The sequence below is a fragment of the Alligator mississippiensis genome, chromosome 3 (assembly GCF_030867095.1).
Source record: "Alligator mississippiensis isolate rAllMis1 chromosome 3, rAllMis1, whole genome shotgun sequence".
In the NCBI taxonomy this organism is placed as follows: domain Eukaryota; kingdom Metazoa; phylum Chordata; order Crocodylia; family Alligatoridae; genus Alligator; species Alligator mississippiensis.
Window position 1 is genome coordinate 274,529,183 of NC_081826.1, and position 13,843 is coordinate 274,543,025.

Here is a 13,843-nt window from a genome sequence, read left to right on the forward strand (position 1 = left end):
CCCGAATACCAGAGCAAGGTGTAGAAGGTGATGTTTACTGTGCAGCTAATTAGTCAACTCAGCAGTAAAGTGCATGTGTAGATGCACCCACTATGTGACATCCTGGCCATATTTAAGTCAAGAGGAGTTTTACCTTTTGAATTCAATGGGACCAGGATTGGGACCAGCTCCTGGGCATGTTATCATTGAGGGTGACAAAGGGTTCTGCTTGGGAATGCTGCAGTGAAGCTGGTACATCTATCTATGAAAAATGAGACCCTTACAGGATGTAGTGTTTCCACCCCAAGTGTACGATCGATGCACGTAAAATGCCACAGTTGGATGTGGCCCAAAATTGGTCTTTTGTTGTCTCTAAGTGCCAGGGCTACTTCTGTAACAAAACTGCAAAGAACCTCCTTGTTCTGGTAGCACAGGCAACTAATGCACGTCCTTCGCATCAGCCAGGAATGCTCTCCATGCTCCCCTAAAATGCTCCTTCAGAACACTGACTTTTAGTCACAATCTATAGCTGCTCTTAGAGCCCCTTCTGCTTCTGCTGCCATTGCCCTCTGATAAACAGCAAGAGCTGATAAATTCAGCACAAAGGAGAGTCAGTGAAGCACTTTATATGAAGGAGTTCAAGCAAAAAGCCAGAATCCCCGGGTAGCATGACATATTTGTGAGACAGGGACACACTTATACCTTAAAATATCGTATTGACCACAATGGTGCAGAAAGTTGTAACAGTTATAGGATCCTATAGGACAAAGGTGGGTAGGAGAAGACAGTAGGGGTTCTCTCTTTGCTTTGCATGATATTACTAACTCAATAAATACCTTGCGCTTCAGTCACAGTAAAATGGAAATTTGTTTATAGCAATAATACTTACAGGACACTTTATGCTTCTGGAGCACTGTGTAAATATTAACCAATTTGTTTTTACAAACACCCCTACAGTTTGGGTATCTTGGTATTAAACAGCCTCATCTTACAAGGTGTAGAAACTGTGGCAGGAAGGCCGCATGATTTATTACAGCTAGGTACTGAGCCTGGTGGGGAGCCAAGAATGACCTCAAGATTTCCCTATACTGAATCCTGTCCTTACTCCCTTAGAGCAGGAAGCCTCTAAATTCTGCTATGCTAATTCAGACAGAATAAATGGGCGAGAGAGTCAGCGCTGCAAACAAGAGACCAAGTAATTATACAACATTATACTATTAAACAAGGCTTAGGGTTTCAAGGACAGAGGCCTTGGCCTGCTTAGTCCCAGGCAAATAATCACCATTAATATCTTTGTACCCTTTCTTAGGGATACAGAAAAAAAGAGGAAACTCAGTTAAAAACTTTTGAAATGTAAGGTATTAGGGTAAGTCTTCATTTTAACAGCATCCGTTTCCCTGTACAAAACTTTTATAAGGAAACCCCTCTGCTTGGCAGCCATGTAAATGGTGGTAACTGTCTTTTTCAGAGAAGAGAGAGAAAAAAGTTAGTTCAGATGGGGTGAAACTTTTGTTCCTACTGTTGTTGTTGGAGTCCGATTCTGCCTTCCTGAAAGCAAAACAAGACAAAATGCAAACAAATGGGAAGAGGAAAGAACAGCTAAGAAAAATGCAGCTCCATTTGGCTCTAACTCTTAGCAACCTGACTATTAGAGAAAGAAAGAAACAGCAGATGGTCTTATCAGTCATTCCAAAAGCTTGCAAACTTGCATTATTGTTGAGCTGCTTCAGATCTTGCTCTCAGCTGCCTTTTTGGCCATGGGTATTGCAGCAGTATTGCAAGATTCAGTCTTGGCTGGCTGAGCCAGACTAGTCTTTAAAAAAATTTAAACAAACAAACAAAAAAGCATGGGAAAGAAGAAACAAGGTATTAATGGAAAAGGGAAGGCAGAAACACCCATCTCACATGGATGCCTCCTTCTGACTTGGAGTATCTAGGGTGGTTTTCAGAATCAGATTAATGAGGCCCAAGTGTTTCAGATCCTCATAAAGCAGAAGCTGGTGGAATGGCAACCATGGAACTAAAATCACTCCTTTCTGTCTGCCATTTTCATGGCTTCAGTGTTAATGACCATAAAAAAAATGATGGACAGTTGAGCCCATCCTCTTATTATTTTGTCCACCAATTATGCCCTAATTTCCAGCACATCAATCTTGGTTCAGTGACTGAGCAAGGTCATATCTCAACCCAGTCCTTGGTGGTATCAGGAGGTTTTCTTCTTTGGACAGATCCAGACTTTCTATCTTTAACTTTGGCTGACTTTTCTAAACAATTTTATGTAACAGGCTGAGCTGCACTTCTGTAACCTTGGAAAACCTAGAGCTTAGGCCTTTGCACAATAGTTCATAGCATTATCTTGCTTGAATTGTGTTATAAAAGTCAGGGTTTGTTACAGTTTCATACAGAAAAGTCTGGAGGCACCATGGCACTTTGGTTTACAAGAGGCAGCCACTAGGTCAGCATTTTCAGCTGCCAGATATTTCCTTTCACAATCACTGTTTTGTAAGAAAAAAAATCGATTCATTATTAATGATTTGTAATACACGTCCACAATTCCCAGTAATGCTTTGCTAGGTTATAAGCAAACAGAGATTGAAAGGGTTTCTCCCCACAGCAGCCTGCTGTCTAGGAGTACGTATAAATGCATTTTCCTCCATTTCTTCCACATTCCTGCATCAATATACTCACTGCAACCTATCAGAATGTTCCTTCATATCAAAGGATGCCCCTCCAGCAAAATCAAAGCCATTCAAAACCACCCTTTAGCTCAGAGAACAGTGATTTTAAAATAAAAAGTTGAAACTTCTGGGTCACCAAATCACATATATTCTCAAATCAATTGCACCACCTGAAACCTCAACCCATGCTTGTACAGTTCAGTACAGCAGATACATACTCCACTCATATCATTCTTAGTAGAACAATTAAGTCACATAATCTGAGTTTATGATATACTTGTGGCTTGTATATGTTGTCATTTCCTGTACTGTAATATCCTTTAGGGAGAAAAAAACTCGGTAAAGAACAGAAAAAAGAAGCAAGCTCCCGAATTCAATGGCCAAATTGAGATATCAAGTGATAAACACTCCATAATATTTATTTCACGTAGGAATGTGAGAAGACATTAGGGACATTTTACTCATGATGGCTCTAGTGGTCCATTCTTATTAAACCCAGTCCTGGAAGGAAGCTGTAAAGAAAGAAGGAAGGAACCTCCCTCCCTCCCATTTCCCACAACCAACACTACAATATTTCACATGTCGGTTGCCAATTCCTTGTTGCACGGCTGTTTAAGTAATGTTCCCAGGGCCCACGGCACAGTAATTAATCTCCTTATCTGCAATTATGTCTCTTGCCAAGTACAGTTCTAACTAGTACAGGTGCTTTCTCTTCCCATGCTTTGTTGCCATTTCTAATGTCAGCCAGAAGGAACTTTGACATGGTCTCTCCTTTCCACTTTTTTAACTTTTCTAGCTCAAGGGTTGGCAATGGGTGGACTGCAGATCCAGGATGGTGGGGAGGGGGGATACTTTGGCAGCATTTCAGCAGCATTCCAGCACAAGGACTTTGCCTGCGGTGGCATGGAGAAGTACCAGCAGCAACAGCTGATGTGTCACAAGCACTGGTCCACCACAGAGCTGAGATTGTTTCAGCCCACTGCCCTAAAGCACTGCTGACTGCTGCCAAATCTAACTAGGGCAGTAATGTCAACAAGTTAAGTCTGCATTACTGATGGGTGTCTTGGATGTATAGAACTCCAGTAGACACCACAGTGCTCTTATGCCCCAAGATCACTCACAGAGAGGAAGACATGGGAAAGCTCTAATTTTAGGGTACACAAATAAAGATTTTCTTGGCCAATACCAATGGCCAATTATTAACTAGCCATACCAGCCGATACCAATCCGATAGCTGATTAACAGGAATGCAGCTGGACAGGTTGGAGAGCAGCATCCTGCCAGTTATTCTTTGGGTGTGGGGAGGAAGGCTGTAGGAGAGGGAAGAGGTGTGTGGGGGGAAGCAGACTGAGGCCCCTGTGGTGAGGGAGGGAGTGAGGCAGGGGCAGGCACCACTCAGCCAGGGCAGTGCATGTGGCCCTGGGCTGAAGAGCAGGACAGAGCCGTGGGCAGCTCATCCAGGGGGTGCACAGAGGGCAGCGGGGGGGGGGGGGGGGGGGGAGGAGAAAGGAGAGGCTCCCCACCACTGTGCGCACCCCCAGGGAAGGCATGGGGGCGCATGTGCCCCTCTAGATTTGTGTGAGGGGCAGAAGCAGGTTGACCGCTGTGGGCTCAGAGCCAGGGGCTGTGCCAGTCTCTTCCCGGAGAGGGGACTGTGCTCAGAGCAGGCAGGTATGGGGCAGGCTCAGCTGCACAGGGCAGGTGCTGGTGGTAGTGCTGGGAAGGGTGGCCAGTCAGGGTATAAAGGCATCCATTGCTTCCCACCTCATCCACAAAACCCATTACCTTGTCCCAGAAGAAAACTGGGTTGGTTAGGCAAGGCTTGCTCTTGACAAATCCATGCTGGCTGTTACTTGTCTTGTATGGTGTTAGAAACTGATCGCTCGATGACCTGCTCCAGTATCTTTCCAGAGAGACTATCTGTGTTAATAGTAGAGAAAAGTTCAGAATTCTAATGTTATTTGGCTGTACGTCTATAGCGCACAATCCTTTTCAGAATCACAGAGTTTGAAAAAAGTTTCATTAAGTACCAATTATCTATGTAGTAGTTAGCTCTAATTAATAATTCTTACAAAGACAGCGGATCAGCTTCTGAACTGACAAAAATGACCACTGAAAGAGTTCTATACTACCCCCATTCTGCAGAATCGAACTATGAAGAAGAACAAGTTTACAACATAACTGGTTCATATTCTACTCTTCAAGAACAGAGGTTGGGGCTTGAAAAGAGTCCTGTACTCTGCCCTACAACCAATAGAATCCAATATTTCTCCGAATACCTCTACCCATCCCCATATGTACCCTTCATTAATCAATTATTTACTACAATTGCTTGTAGTGCTGCTCTGGCTTTAGAGATACATTACAATGCTTTGTGAAGGGCAGCAGCACAAAGCACTGTAGAAGTCTTTTAAGAGTAATTATCATATAAGTCATGGTCATGCATGTGATACAGCAACAAGTAGGCTTGAAACTAAGGAAAATATGGAGCTCATGTACATGAGCACAAAATAAAAGAATATCAAGATTAAACAAGAAAGCACATGTGAGGAGCTATAAAACACCACATATTGAACAGTAAGAACAGAAATATGAAGATTATATCCAAAATGAATGTAAATGGAGATATAGACTGAACAAAACATTAAGGCAAATAACAAATCTGCATTTCAAACATGGAAGAATCAATAGGTCAGGAAAAGGAGAAGGCAGATTTTCTAAGAGATGAAAAGGCAGTTTATTGGCACAGGCAGATATTGATTAGAAATTAGTTCTCTGTCCCTGTGTTTATTAAAAGACAAGAGCAGGAGGCATAAATAGCCTTAGAATTGGCAAAATCCAACATGGAAAATCAGAACCTCAAAACAATCACCATTACATATAGTCAAATGGATCCTGATCCTAAAAAGACCTGCTCATGTGCTTAACTTGGCACCTGGTGATTGTCCTAAAGTCAGTGCAATCATTCAACGTACAAAAATTTAAGTGTGCGCATAAGTCTTTGTAGAACTGGGTCTCATGATATACACATATTACTTAGTAGGCCTGTACAAAGCAGCTAGTGTTTGCTTCGGTTTGGCCGTTTCGGGGGACAGTGATTCGATTTGCTGATTCAAATACTGTCCTGAGTTGATTCAGCTGACTCTGAATCGAAGATTCGGCCACTGCTGAATCAGCCAAATCAAATGGGCCTCATCCACCGCCTGCTCTCCCAGCCTCATCAATGGCTGCCCCACCTGGCCCCAGCGTCCCGGGCACATTAAAAAAAAAAAAGACTTGCACTCACTGGCTGCTGCCAGGCAGGGGGGGCAATCCCACTGCCCTGACCTGCCCCATGCTGTGTGAGGGGGCTCTGCCATGAGCCCCCATAGGCCCCAATGGCAGCTGGTGAGTGTGGGGCTTTACAATTTTTTTTAAGGCACTAGGACACTGGGGCCAGGTAGGGCAGCCATTGAAAGGGCTAGGAGAGCAGGCGGGGGTTGGAGGCACTCAGGGGGACTGGGGAAGCAGGCAGGGGATGGGGCCTCATGGGGATCCCCCCGTGGTCTCCTCCCCGCTTCCTTCCTCCAGCTCCCCACCCCCCAACTTACCGGAGAGCTTTGAATTCAGAGAGCTTTGAATTGATTCGGACCTTTTTATTGGATTTGAACATTCGGCCACCAAATCAGGCCGAATCTCCTCTGAACTGAATCAGCACCTGAAGCTTCACGCAGTCCTATTACTTAGTATTGACATCTTATATCACAGTGCGACTAATACTATTACAACTACAATGTATATTTTCTCTGGAGTCATCCATGTACCCCTTGCATCATCTTTGTGCCCGGCTCCTTGCAAATTAAACTTCATTCTTAATTATTATAAGATTCTTTGTTCTTTCCCTGTGGTAACATAGGCTGAGAATCACAAACTTATTTAGGCACCTAATTAGCTATTATGTCAATGATAAAATAGGCTCATAAATCTCCATGAGAATCAGGTTTCCAGTGCCAGTGGAAAGACTCCTACAGGTATCAATGGGCGTTAGCCAGATCCTATAAAATGAACACCCTTTCCCTGCCCACACTTTATTTGCAAGACACACTGACTGAACTTTGCCAACAGCAGAATTAAGAGTAGGCATTATACTGCAGTGAATATTTATGGACTAACAAGCACTGGTAAAACGTTTCTGTGATTAATGGGCACCTACACATGTGCCCAATGCCTGCTCCAATGTATGCTAATTAGCACATGTTGAAGAAGACTTGATTAACCGAGTCTGCTGTAGCATGCTGATTAACATGCTCCAGTAGCCTCAGTGTCATGTGCATTCAGCATCCCCATGCTTCAAAGTAGCAGCAGGAGTGCTTTAACTAAAGCTCGCTCAATGGGACACTGAATACAACTTTGCAAGTCAGCCATGGAGCTGGCTTTTCCAATTATCCAAATTCCATTAACCAGAAGGTTTCCGGTTTCTATTCAAGGACTTGGGGTATGTTGTACTATACCACAACAAAGTAGCAGGGTAATACAGACAAGATTTTCCTTTTTCATAGGACCACTCTAAGATGCTTGCATTCAAAGCTTTTACCAAATTAGGGGGCATAATTTCATCTGCATTACAAATCATAACTGTAGCCTGTTTAAATTAAGGGATAAGCACATTGTAACAAGATCTCCTGACTTGGTTATATTTATAGTGTAGACAAGCTGCTACTTGTAAAGTATCAACAAGCCCATGTTATTTCTGTATGGAATATTGATTTCCTTTAACCACTCTCTATATTAAAAATTCCCTCTAAACTCTGAAAGTTTTATGCTATTGAATTAAAATACAAATGGAAAATGAATGATGCTTCCATGATTCAGGGGATGTTTTAAGCTGGACTATTTGCTTTACTGTTTCTTAACAAACAAAACTTATATTAATTGTACTCCCACCTCTGTGAGAAAATGTTGGTATGGTCTGCTGCACAGGACTTCTATTTCCTCTACCATAAGATATTTTAATTTACTAATAGACTATACTATACATTCACACAATGTAAAATAAAATTTTATGATACATCCTGAGTTTTATTACAATTTTTCAGACAGGATGTTTGCAACTAGTTTTGGTAATGGAGAGGAAAAGCAAAAGTTGGAGACTACTGTAATGCACTCAGAATTATTCGCTCACTGCTTATTAGCAATATTATGCAACAGCTCTTTGTTAACCTATGCAATAACAACAAAGATCAGAATGGCTAAGTGGCAAGAATCACATGATCACATATGTATTGTCAAGCTTGTAATAAGATAAAAGACAAAAACAAAAAACAAAACAAAAGACCCAGTGGCAGAAGCACATAATGCAATTAGCAGGTCTCTGTAGATGCAATGACCTTTAAAAATCTCTCAGAGAAAAAAGAAAAGCTACTGACTATATGCATAGGGTCAAATTTAAGAGCCCATCTTCATGGACAAAGTGGAAGCGAACCAAGCCAAATTGACTGTAATGAGGTTTTAAATAAACCACTGTATAATCAAACCCTTATTTAATTTGAATCCCTTTTTCCCAATTCCCCTGTGTTGAGAAACTCTTAAATTTTTTTAACTCAAATTTGATCCTCATAAAAGGCAATGGCCTATTTGATGACACAAAATGGTGGGCAGAAATCTCAAAAGCAATACAACATCCAACTCCCTGCATGAAAGAAAAGGACCACAGAACCTACACATCAAATATGGAAGACAAAAACTGAACAAGCAGGTGCTGGACTTGCAGCCCTAAACACTCCCATTCTTAAATTACCATATTCAAAGAACAAGGATAGGAAGGAGAACAGCAGCTTTTATATACTATCACTATGCTAGCTTGCCTCTGCTCTGGATGGGAGCGGGCAAATCATTCTCCAGACCCACTCAGTTCTTCAAGCTGCCCTGAGAGAAATGTATTCAGGTAGAAGCATCTTTTACATAAAGATGCCCCCAAGTCCAGATTATCTGAAAACATAAAGGCTGGTTATACTGCTGTTTTGGGGTTCTACCACCTCAATCTATTATCTGCAGGCCATGTTTTCAGCTCATCAAATAAGCTCATTCTGATTTAAGCTGTTCTTAAGGTCTACTTCTTTACATGATAAATTCTAAGATCTATTATGTTCTACTTTTTTTGGTTAGATCTTGATAACAATCAACGTGTATCCTAACGCAAGCAGTCTAGCAATGGTTTAGACCAGAGGTAGGCAACATACTGTCCAAGGACAGATCTGGTCTCAAAAAGATTGTATCCTGCCTGCCCGATCTAGACGGTGATAGCTGCTGGCAGCAATCAGTGATAGGAAGTGGCAGCAATGGCCAGATTACAGGCAGCGGCCCATTTTCTGACTGAGCTGTGTTAATTTAGCCTGCCACTGCTAAAAGGCTGCCAACTGCTGATTTCGATGGAAAACTATCAGAGGGTAGGTTATTTTTGCTAACCTGATTGTATTTATATTGGTATATAATTATTAATAAATTTAGCAAATAAGTACTGACTGATTATAAAATCCAGAGCATACAAACACTGGCACTATACAAAAGGGTGCAATTAAAAGGTAACAATTTTAGTAATTAATGGAATATAAGAGTTGAATTAATATAAGATGACACATTGACAATTTTGCCTTAATTGCTAAGGAAAAGTCAAGCAATAAAGTAAAAGCAAGTTGGGCCTTGTATTTTTAACTGAAACTGATGATAATTATCAGACCTTCTTAACAAATGGTAGAATTGTAATAATAAAAGTGACACTATGATTCAACTATCATATTTAAAATATTAAAAGTATAAATAAATACTTAAGTATCTAGCTATTTCCAAGTAGCACTTTTAAATAGTGTAAAAGCGATAAGTTGCTCCATGAGTATATCTTAAAGTGGGATTCAGTCACAAAGAGGGGAAATGAAAGGAAATCTGCTTTGATAAATGTTTTCTGCCGGAGCATATTTTGACTTTTAGAGTGTAAGATATTTTTTCACCCACCCTAGACTACCCTTCAGCAGAAAACTTCTATTTCAGTGCTTCCTAACTGTTGTACATTAAACATCACACTTATCCAAATCAGAACAGAACTCCTTTTGGTAATCATGTTTTCCATCTCTATGGGAGGTAGCTATAGTGGAAATGAGCTTCTTTGCCCTATGCATGTCAAATGAGTCTTTGAGTTAGATTTCAAAAAAATCACACAGTGCTATTTTACAACTACAATTAACATAGAAAACAAAGCAAAACAAACAAAACCAAGCCACCCTTGAAGGTATATTTAGATTTTTACATTTTCACTTTCTACTTCAAAGATATTTTTATCTCATGATCACTTTTATTTTTCCTTTTAGAAACAGAATAATTTAACCTCATTTTCACATATTTATAGAGTGAAATCCCAATGGATTTTAAGTGCTAAAGCACCATTATGGCCATCTATTCTGAACTCCTGAAAAACAACAGGCAAAGAACCACATGCAGGAGTTTTCCTCTCAAAGCCATAACTTCTGCTAGAGCTATGGATTGGCAACCCCTGTCACGCTTATCAATTAGTGACACAGAGACATTTTCCCTAGCATGCCAGGAGGTGTGAGAGGAAATTGTTTAAAAGTTTTTTTAAGTTGCCACAGGTGCCAGCGCCACTGAGGTGGGGCCCGGTCCAGCCCACGCAGCTCCGCAGGGATGGGGCACAGCCACCCTGCCTGTGAGTGGATGCTGCCTGGCCGGGGCACGATGCTGGCCTCTGGGGGCATCCGGCTCTGAGCTCAGCCTCCCTGCATGCCAGGCATAGTGCGAGCTAGGCAGAGCTGCACCCAGTCCAAGGGCCTGGCCACACGAGCTCCTGGGAACAGCCACCACGGTTGCCCCGGCCTGCCCAGACCCCAGGCTTGCCCACTGCTCTACTCAAGGGGCCGGGACCGGCGCTGTGTAGGGACAGCGCTGCAGGCTCCTGGCCAGCTTGTCCCTGAGCACCGTCTACAGCAGTTGCTCCCAGAGCCCAGGGGGCTCCTGCAGCTCAGGGGACTACTGCTGTGGCCTGGGGTGCTTTGCCTCGCTCGTACCGTGCCTGGTGCGCACAGAGGCTGAGCCAGAACCTGCCTCTCCCCCACCCCATGACTGGCGCCCTGACCTGGCCAGGCGACATCCCCTTGCAGGCAGGGCAGCTGCACCCTATCCCTGCAGAGCTGTGCAGGCTCAGCCAGGCCCCACCTCGGGTGCCACTCGGTGTGCCCACCACAGCCCAAGTCTGTGGAGCCCCATGGCAGCCCCCACTCCCTGCCTGACCCCTGCTCCCCTCCTGCTGCTGCCTTCACCGGGCCAACCTTCCTGTAGTGCCTGCCCCCACAACTGCTTCTCTCTGCACTGCCTGGACCCTGCCCCAAGTGCCCAGCCCTGGCGCTCAGTGCCCCAGTGCTACCCCCACCCAGGTGGGACAGGGTGTCTGTCTGCCCAAGCCCTGGCTGGGCCCTCCTTTTCAGTCCTGGGCCCAGGCTCCCCCCACCCTGGGACCATCAGGGAGGCCTGAGTGTCTTGGCCCTGGCAAGTGGGAGACACTGGTGGCAAGGGACTCTTTCTTTTTCCCTTTTTTCTCTCTCCCCTCATTTTTGTCCCTTCTTTTTCTTTACTTTTTTTTTCTCTCTCTTTTCTTTCTTTACCTCTCTTTCTTTTTTCTCTCCTATCCTTTTTCTCTTTCTCTATTTTCTCTCTTTTAAACTCTCTCCTCTTGGTCTCTTCTTTCTCTCTTTCTCTTTTTTCCCTCTCTCTCATCACAACATGCTTAACAAAAAAGAATACACACAAACAAAGGTAGTATACTAAGTTTTATTTATTGTCGTCAGGTTTATAATTTTTAGAAAACCTGGTATTTACGGTAAAAAAGAGAAACATTTATGATTATTAACTATATTAATATGCAGTGCATATGTATGCATATACCCCCTACCCCAGTTTTGTTTTTCTGGCATGCCAGCACTCCAGCACCTTACAAGGTAGACATTGAAATTTTTTTGGCACTCCAGCCAAAAATGCTGCCTACTCCTGGTGTAGCCTATCTTTTAAAAAGGCTTCTAGGTTGGATTTTAAAAAACTGAATATGATAGAGAATCAATCATTATCCTAAATAGCTGTTCCAGGGGTTAATTATCCTTATTGTTAAAAACATGCACGCTATTTCAGGTCTAAATTTGTCTAACTTTAGCTTCCAGTCTGTGGATCCTAGTATAGCTTTGTCTGCTAAATAAAACATTAAAACTACTAAAAAGAGAGAGAGTGCTAGAGACATTGATTACAACATTTCTGAAAAAGTGTATTTATACTCAACTTCAGAAAATCATAAGATTTTTACATAGCACTATGTAAGGTACATAGTGCAAGGTTTTTACATAGCACTATCTGTACACTATTGTATACAGAGAGTTTTTGGACTGGGTCCTACCATAGAGGTATAAATATGTCTGCTCTTGGAAAGGATGGTAATTACAGGGTTCAAGAGGCACTTCATTCCTACCCATACTTCCAGGACAAAAAAGACTGCTATAACGTGCTCTGTGAGTATACCTAGAAGTAAGCAGGGCCCTGCAACGGCTGCCAGCAATGATGTGTAATCTAAAGAGTGGGCGGGAGGGAGGGAGAGACTCTTAATTGGGTGTGTCAGGAACCAGGGCAGTTCCCTCATCCCACCCAGAAAACAAGGTAGCATGGCACCAAGGACACATACCATATAATCAGCATTTATTTATTTTACTGAGGAGGAATTTTCCTTGCTGGTTTAACTTTTCTTTGCAGGATACCACTGAAGATTTACCAGGGACTTCAGCAGTGGAATAGCTAAGCTACCTGATGCTTTGATAAAGCTTAACCACTGGTACGATATGCTCTACAAAACAGAGCAAACCATACCCTGAGGAGACTGTACCTAGACAGACTGCCTGGAGGCAGAAGAATAGGAAAAAGTGGCCCCTGAAGCAATAAAAACTCAACCCAAAGAAAGGTAAATACCTGAGCTTAACCCAGCAGGAGTGGAAGGGGGTATTATGCATATGGAACCAAATAGCTGTTCGCCAGCTCATCTCCTGCCCTCTCTCTTTCACTTGGCAGCATTTCACTTGCTTTAAAATATACATTGAGATCTCATTTGTAACATAATAAGGAACATGAATAATGGTCTTATTCATGTTGTAATTCATACTAGTTAAAATTGGGGTCGCTGCTCCCAGGCACCAGCACAATTAATTCAAGATTAAATAAAGAAATCTAATGCACTGTAAGAGGAAAACTCAAAAAGCAAAGAAAAATCAGAGTAGGTCTCAGCAGTCCTTATTTATAATAAAATTTAACCTTCATTCCATTTTCATATCAAATTTCAGACATGAAATCAAATGCTACCCAAAGTAATTCTAAAAGTGCATTAGAATAATACAGCAAGTCATTTTTAAAAAGTCAGTCAAGCTGAATAGCTCATCACATGCCAGTCTGTACAGCTAACCACACAGAAGGAAGCCAGTTGCCTGACATGGCATCTGACCTCTGACTTCCCAACCTGAATGACTAGGTAACCAGTAACATTTAAGTTGTTTGGGGGGCAGCCTTTGGTACAAGTCCATAGTAAAGCTCAAACTCATGCTTCCAACACTTTACCTTAGATGACACTTAGTTTCACGCAAGTGACAATACAGCCAGAACAAAATATATACGATCCTCCCACTGAGTACAATACATACATTAAGCTTTTACTTTTTGGAGTCGGGTAAATAATACCATAAAATACTATTTTACATTAAAAACACACACTGTAGATCAGGGGCTGATGATGTTTTTTGGCCAGAGTGCCAAAAACACCTGCAACCTCAACTTGCAAGATGTTGACATACCAGGGGCAGATGGAGGGAGAGCTGCGAGGGGCCCGATCCTTGTTGTGACAGTGCAGCACCGGGCCTCTCCCCATTGTCTGCCCTGAGCTATGTGCGCCAAGCAAAATGCCAAGAATATAAATAAACTTCAAAATCATAATGCTGCTCCACACACAATCGCATGGTGAAATGAATAGGACCGACACTTTAACCCTGTCTCATCCATTAACCCCTGATGTGACCTGAAACTAAATCATTTCCCTCTCAAGGACTCTGCTTCCTCTTCTCTACTGAACTGCTTGTTGAAGCAACTCTACATTTGCCTAACTAACCTATTCTCCCCTTTGC

The 13,843-nt window shown here is 42.5% G+C and overlaps 1 protein-coding gene across 4 annotated transcripts in view; it reads right to left on the minus strand.

Moving 5' to 3' along the window:
* The window catches only part of GHR (growth hormone receptor), a 227,857-nt gene that overhangs the window by 164,237 nt on the left and 49,777 nt on the right, over nt 1-13,843 (minus strand). For 3 of the 4 annotated variants that reach the window (XM_059725201.1, XM_059725202.1, XM_014594011.3), the window contains exon 2: nt 4,443-4,577. The exons of the other annotated variant lie outside the window; for it this stretch is intronic. The gene's annotated coding sequence lies outside the window, so the exon portion shown is untranslated. The remainder of the gene's footprint in view (nt 1-4,442; nt 4,578-13,843) is intronic. 4 annotated transcript variants of the gene reach the window in all.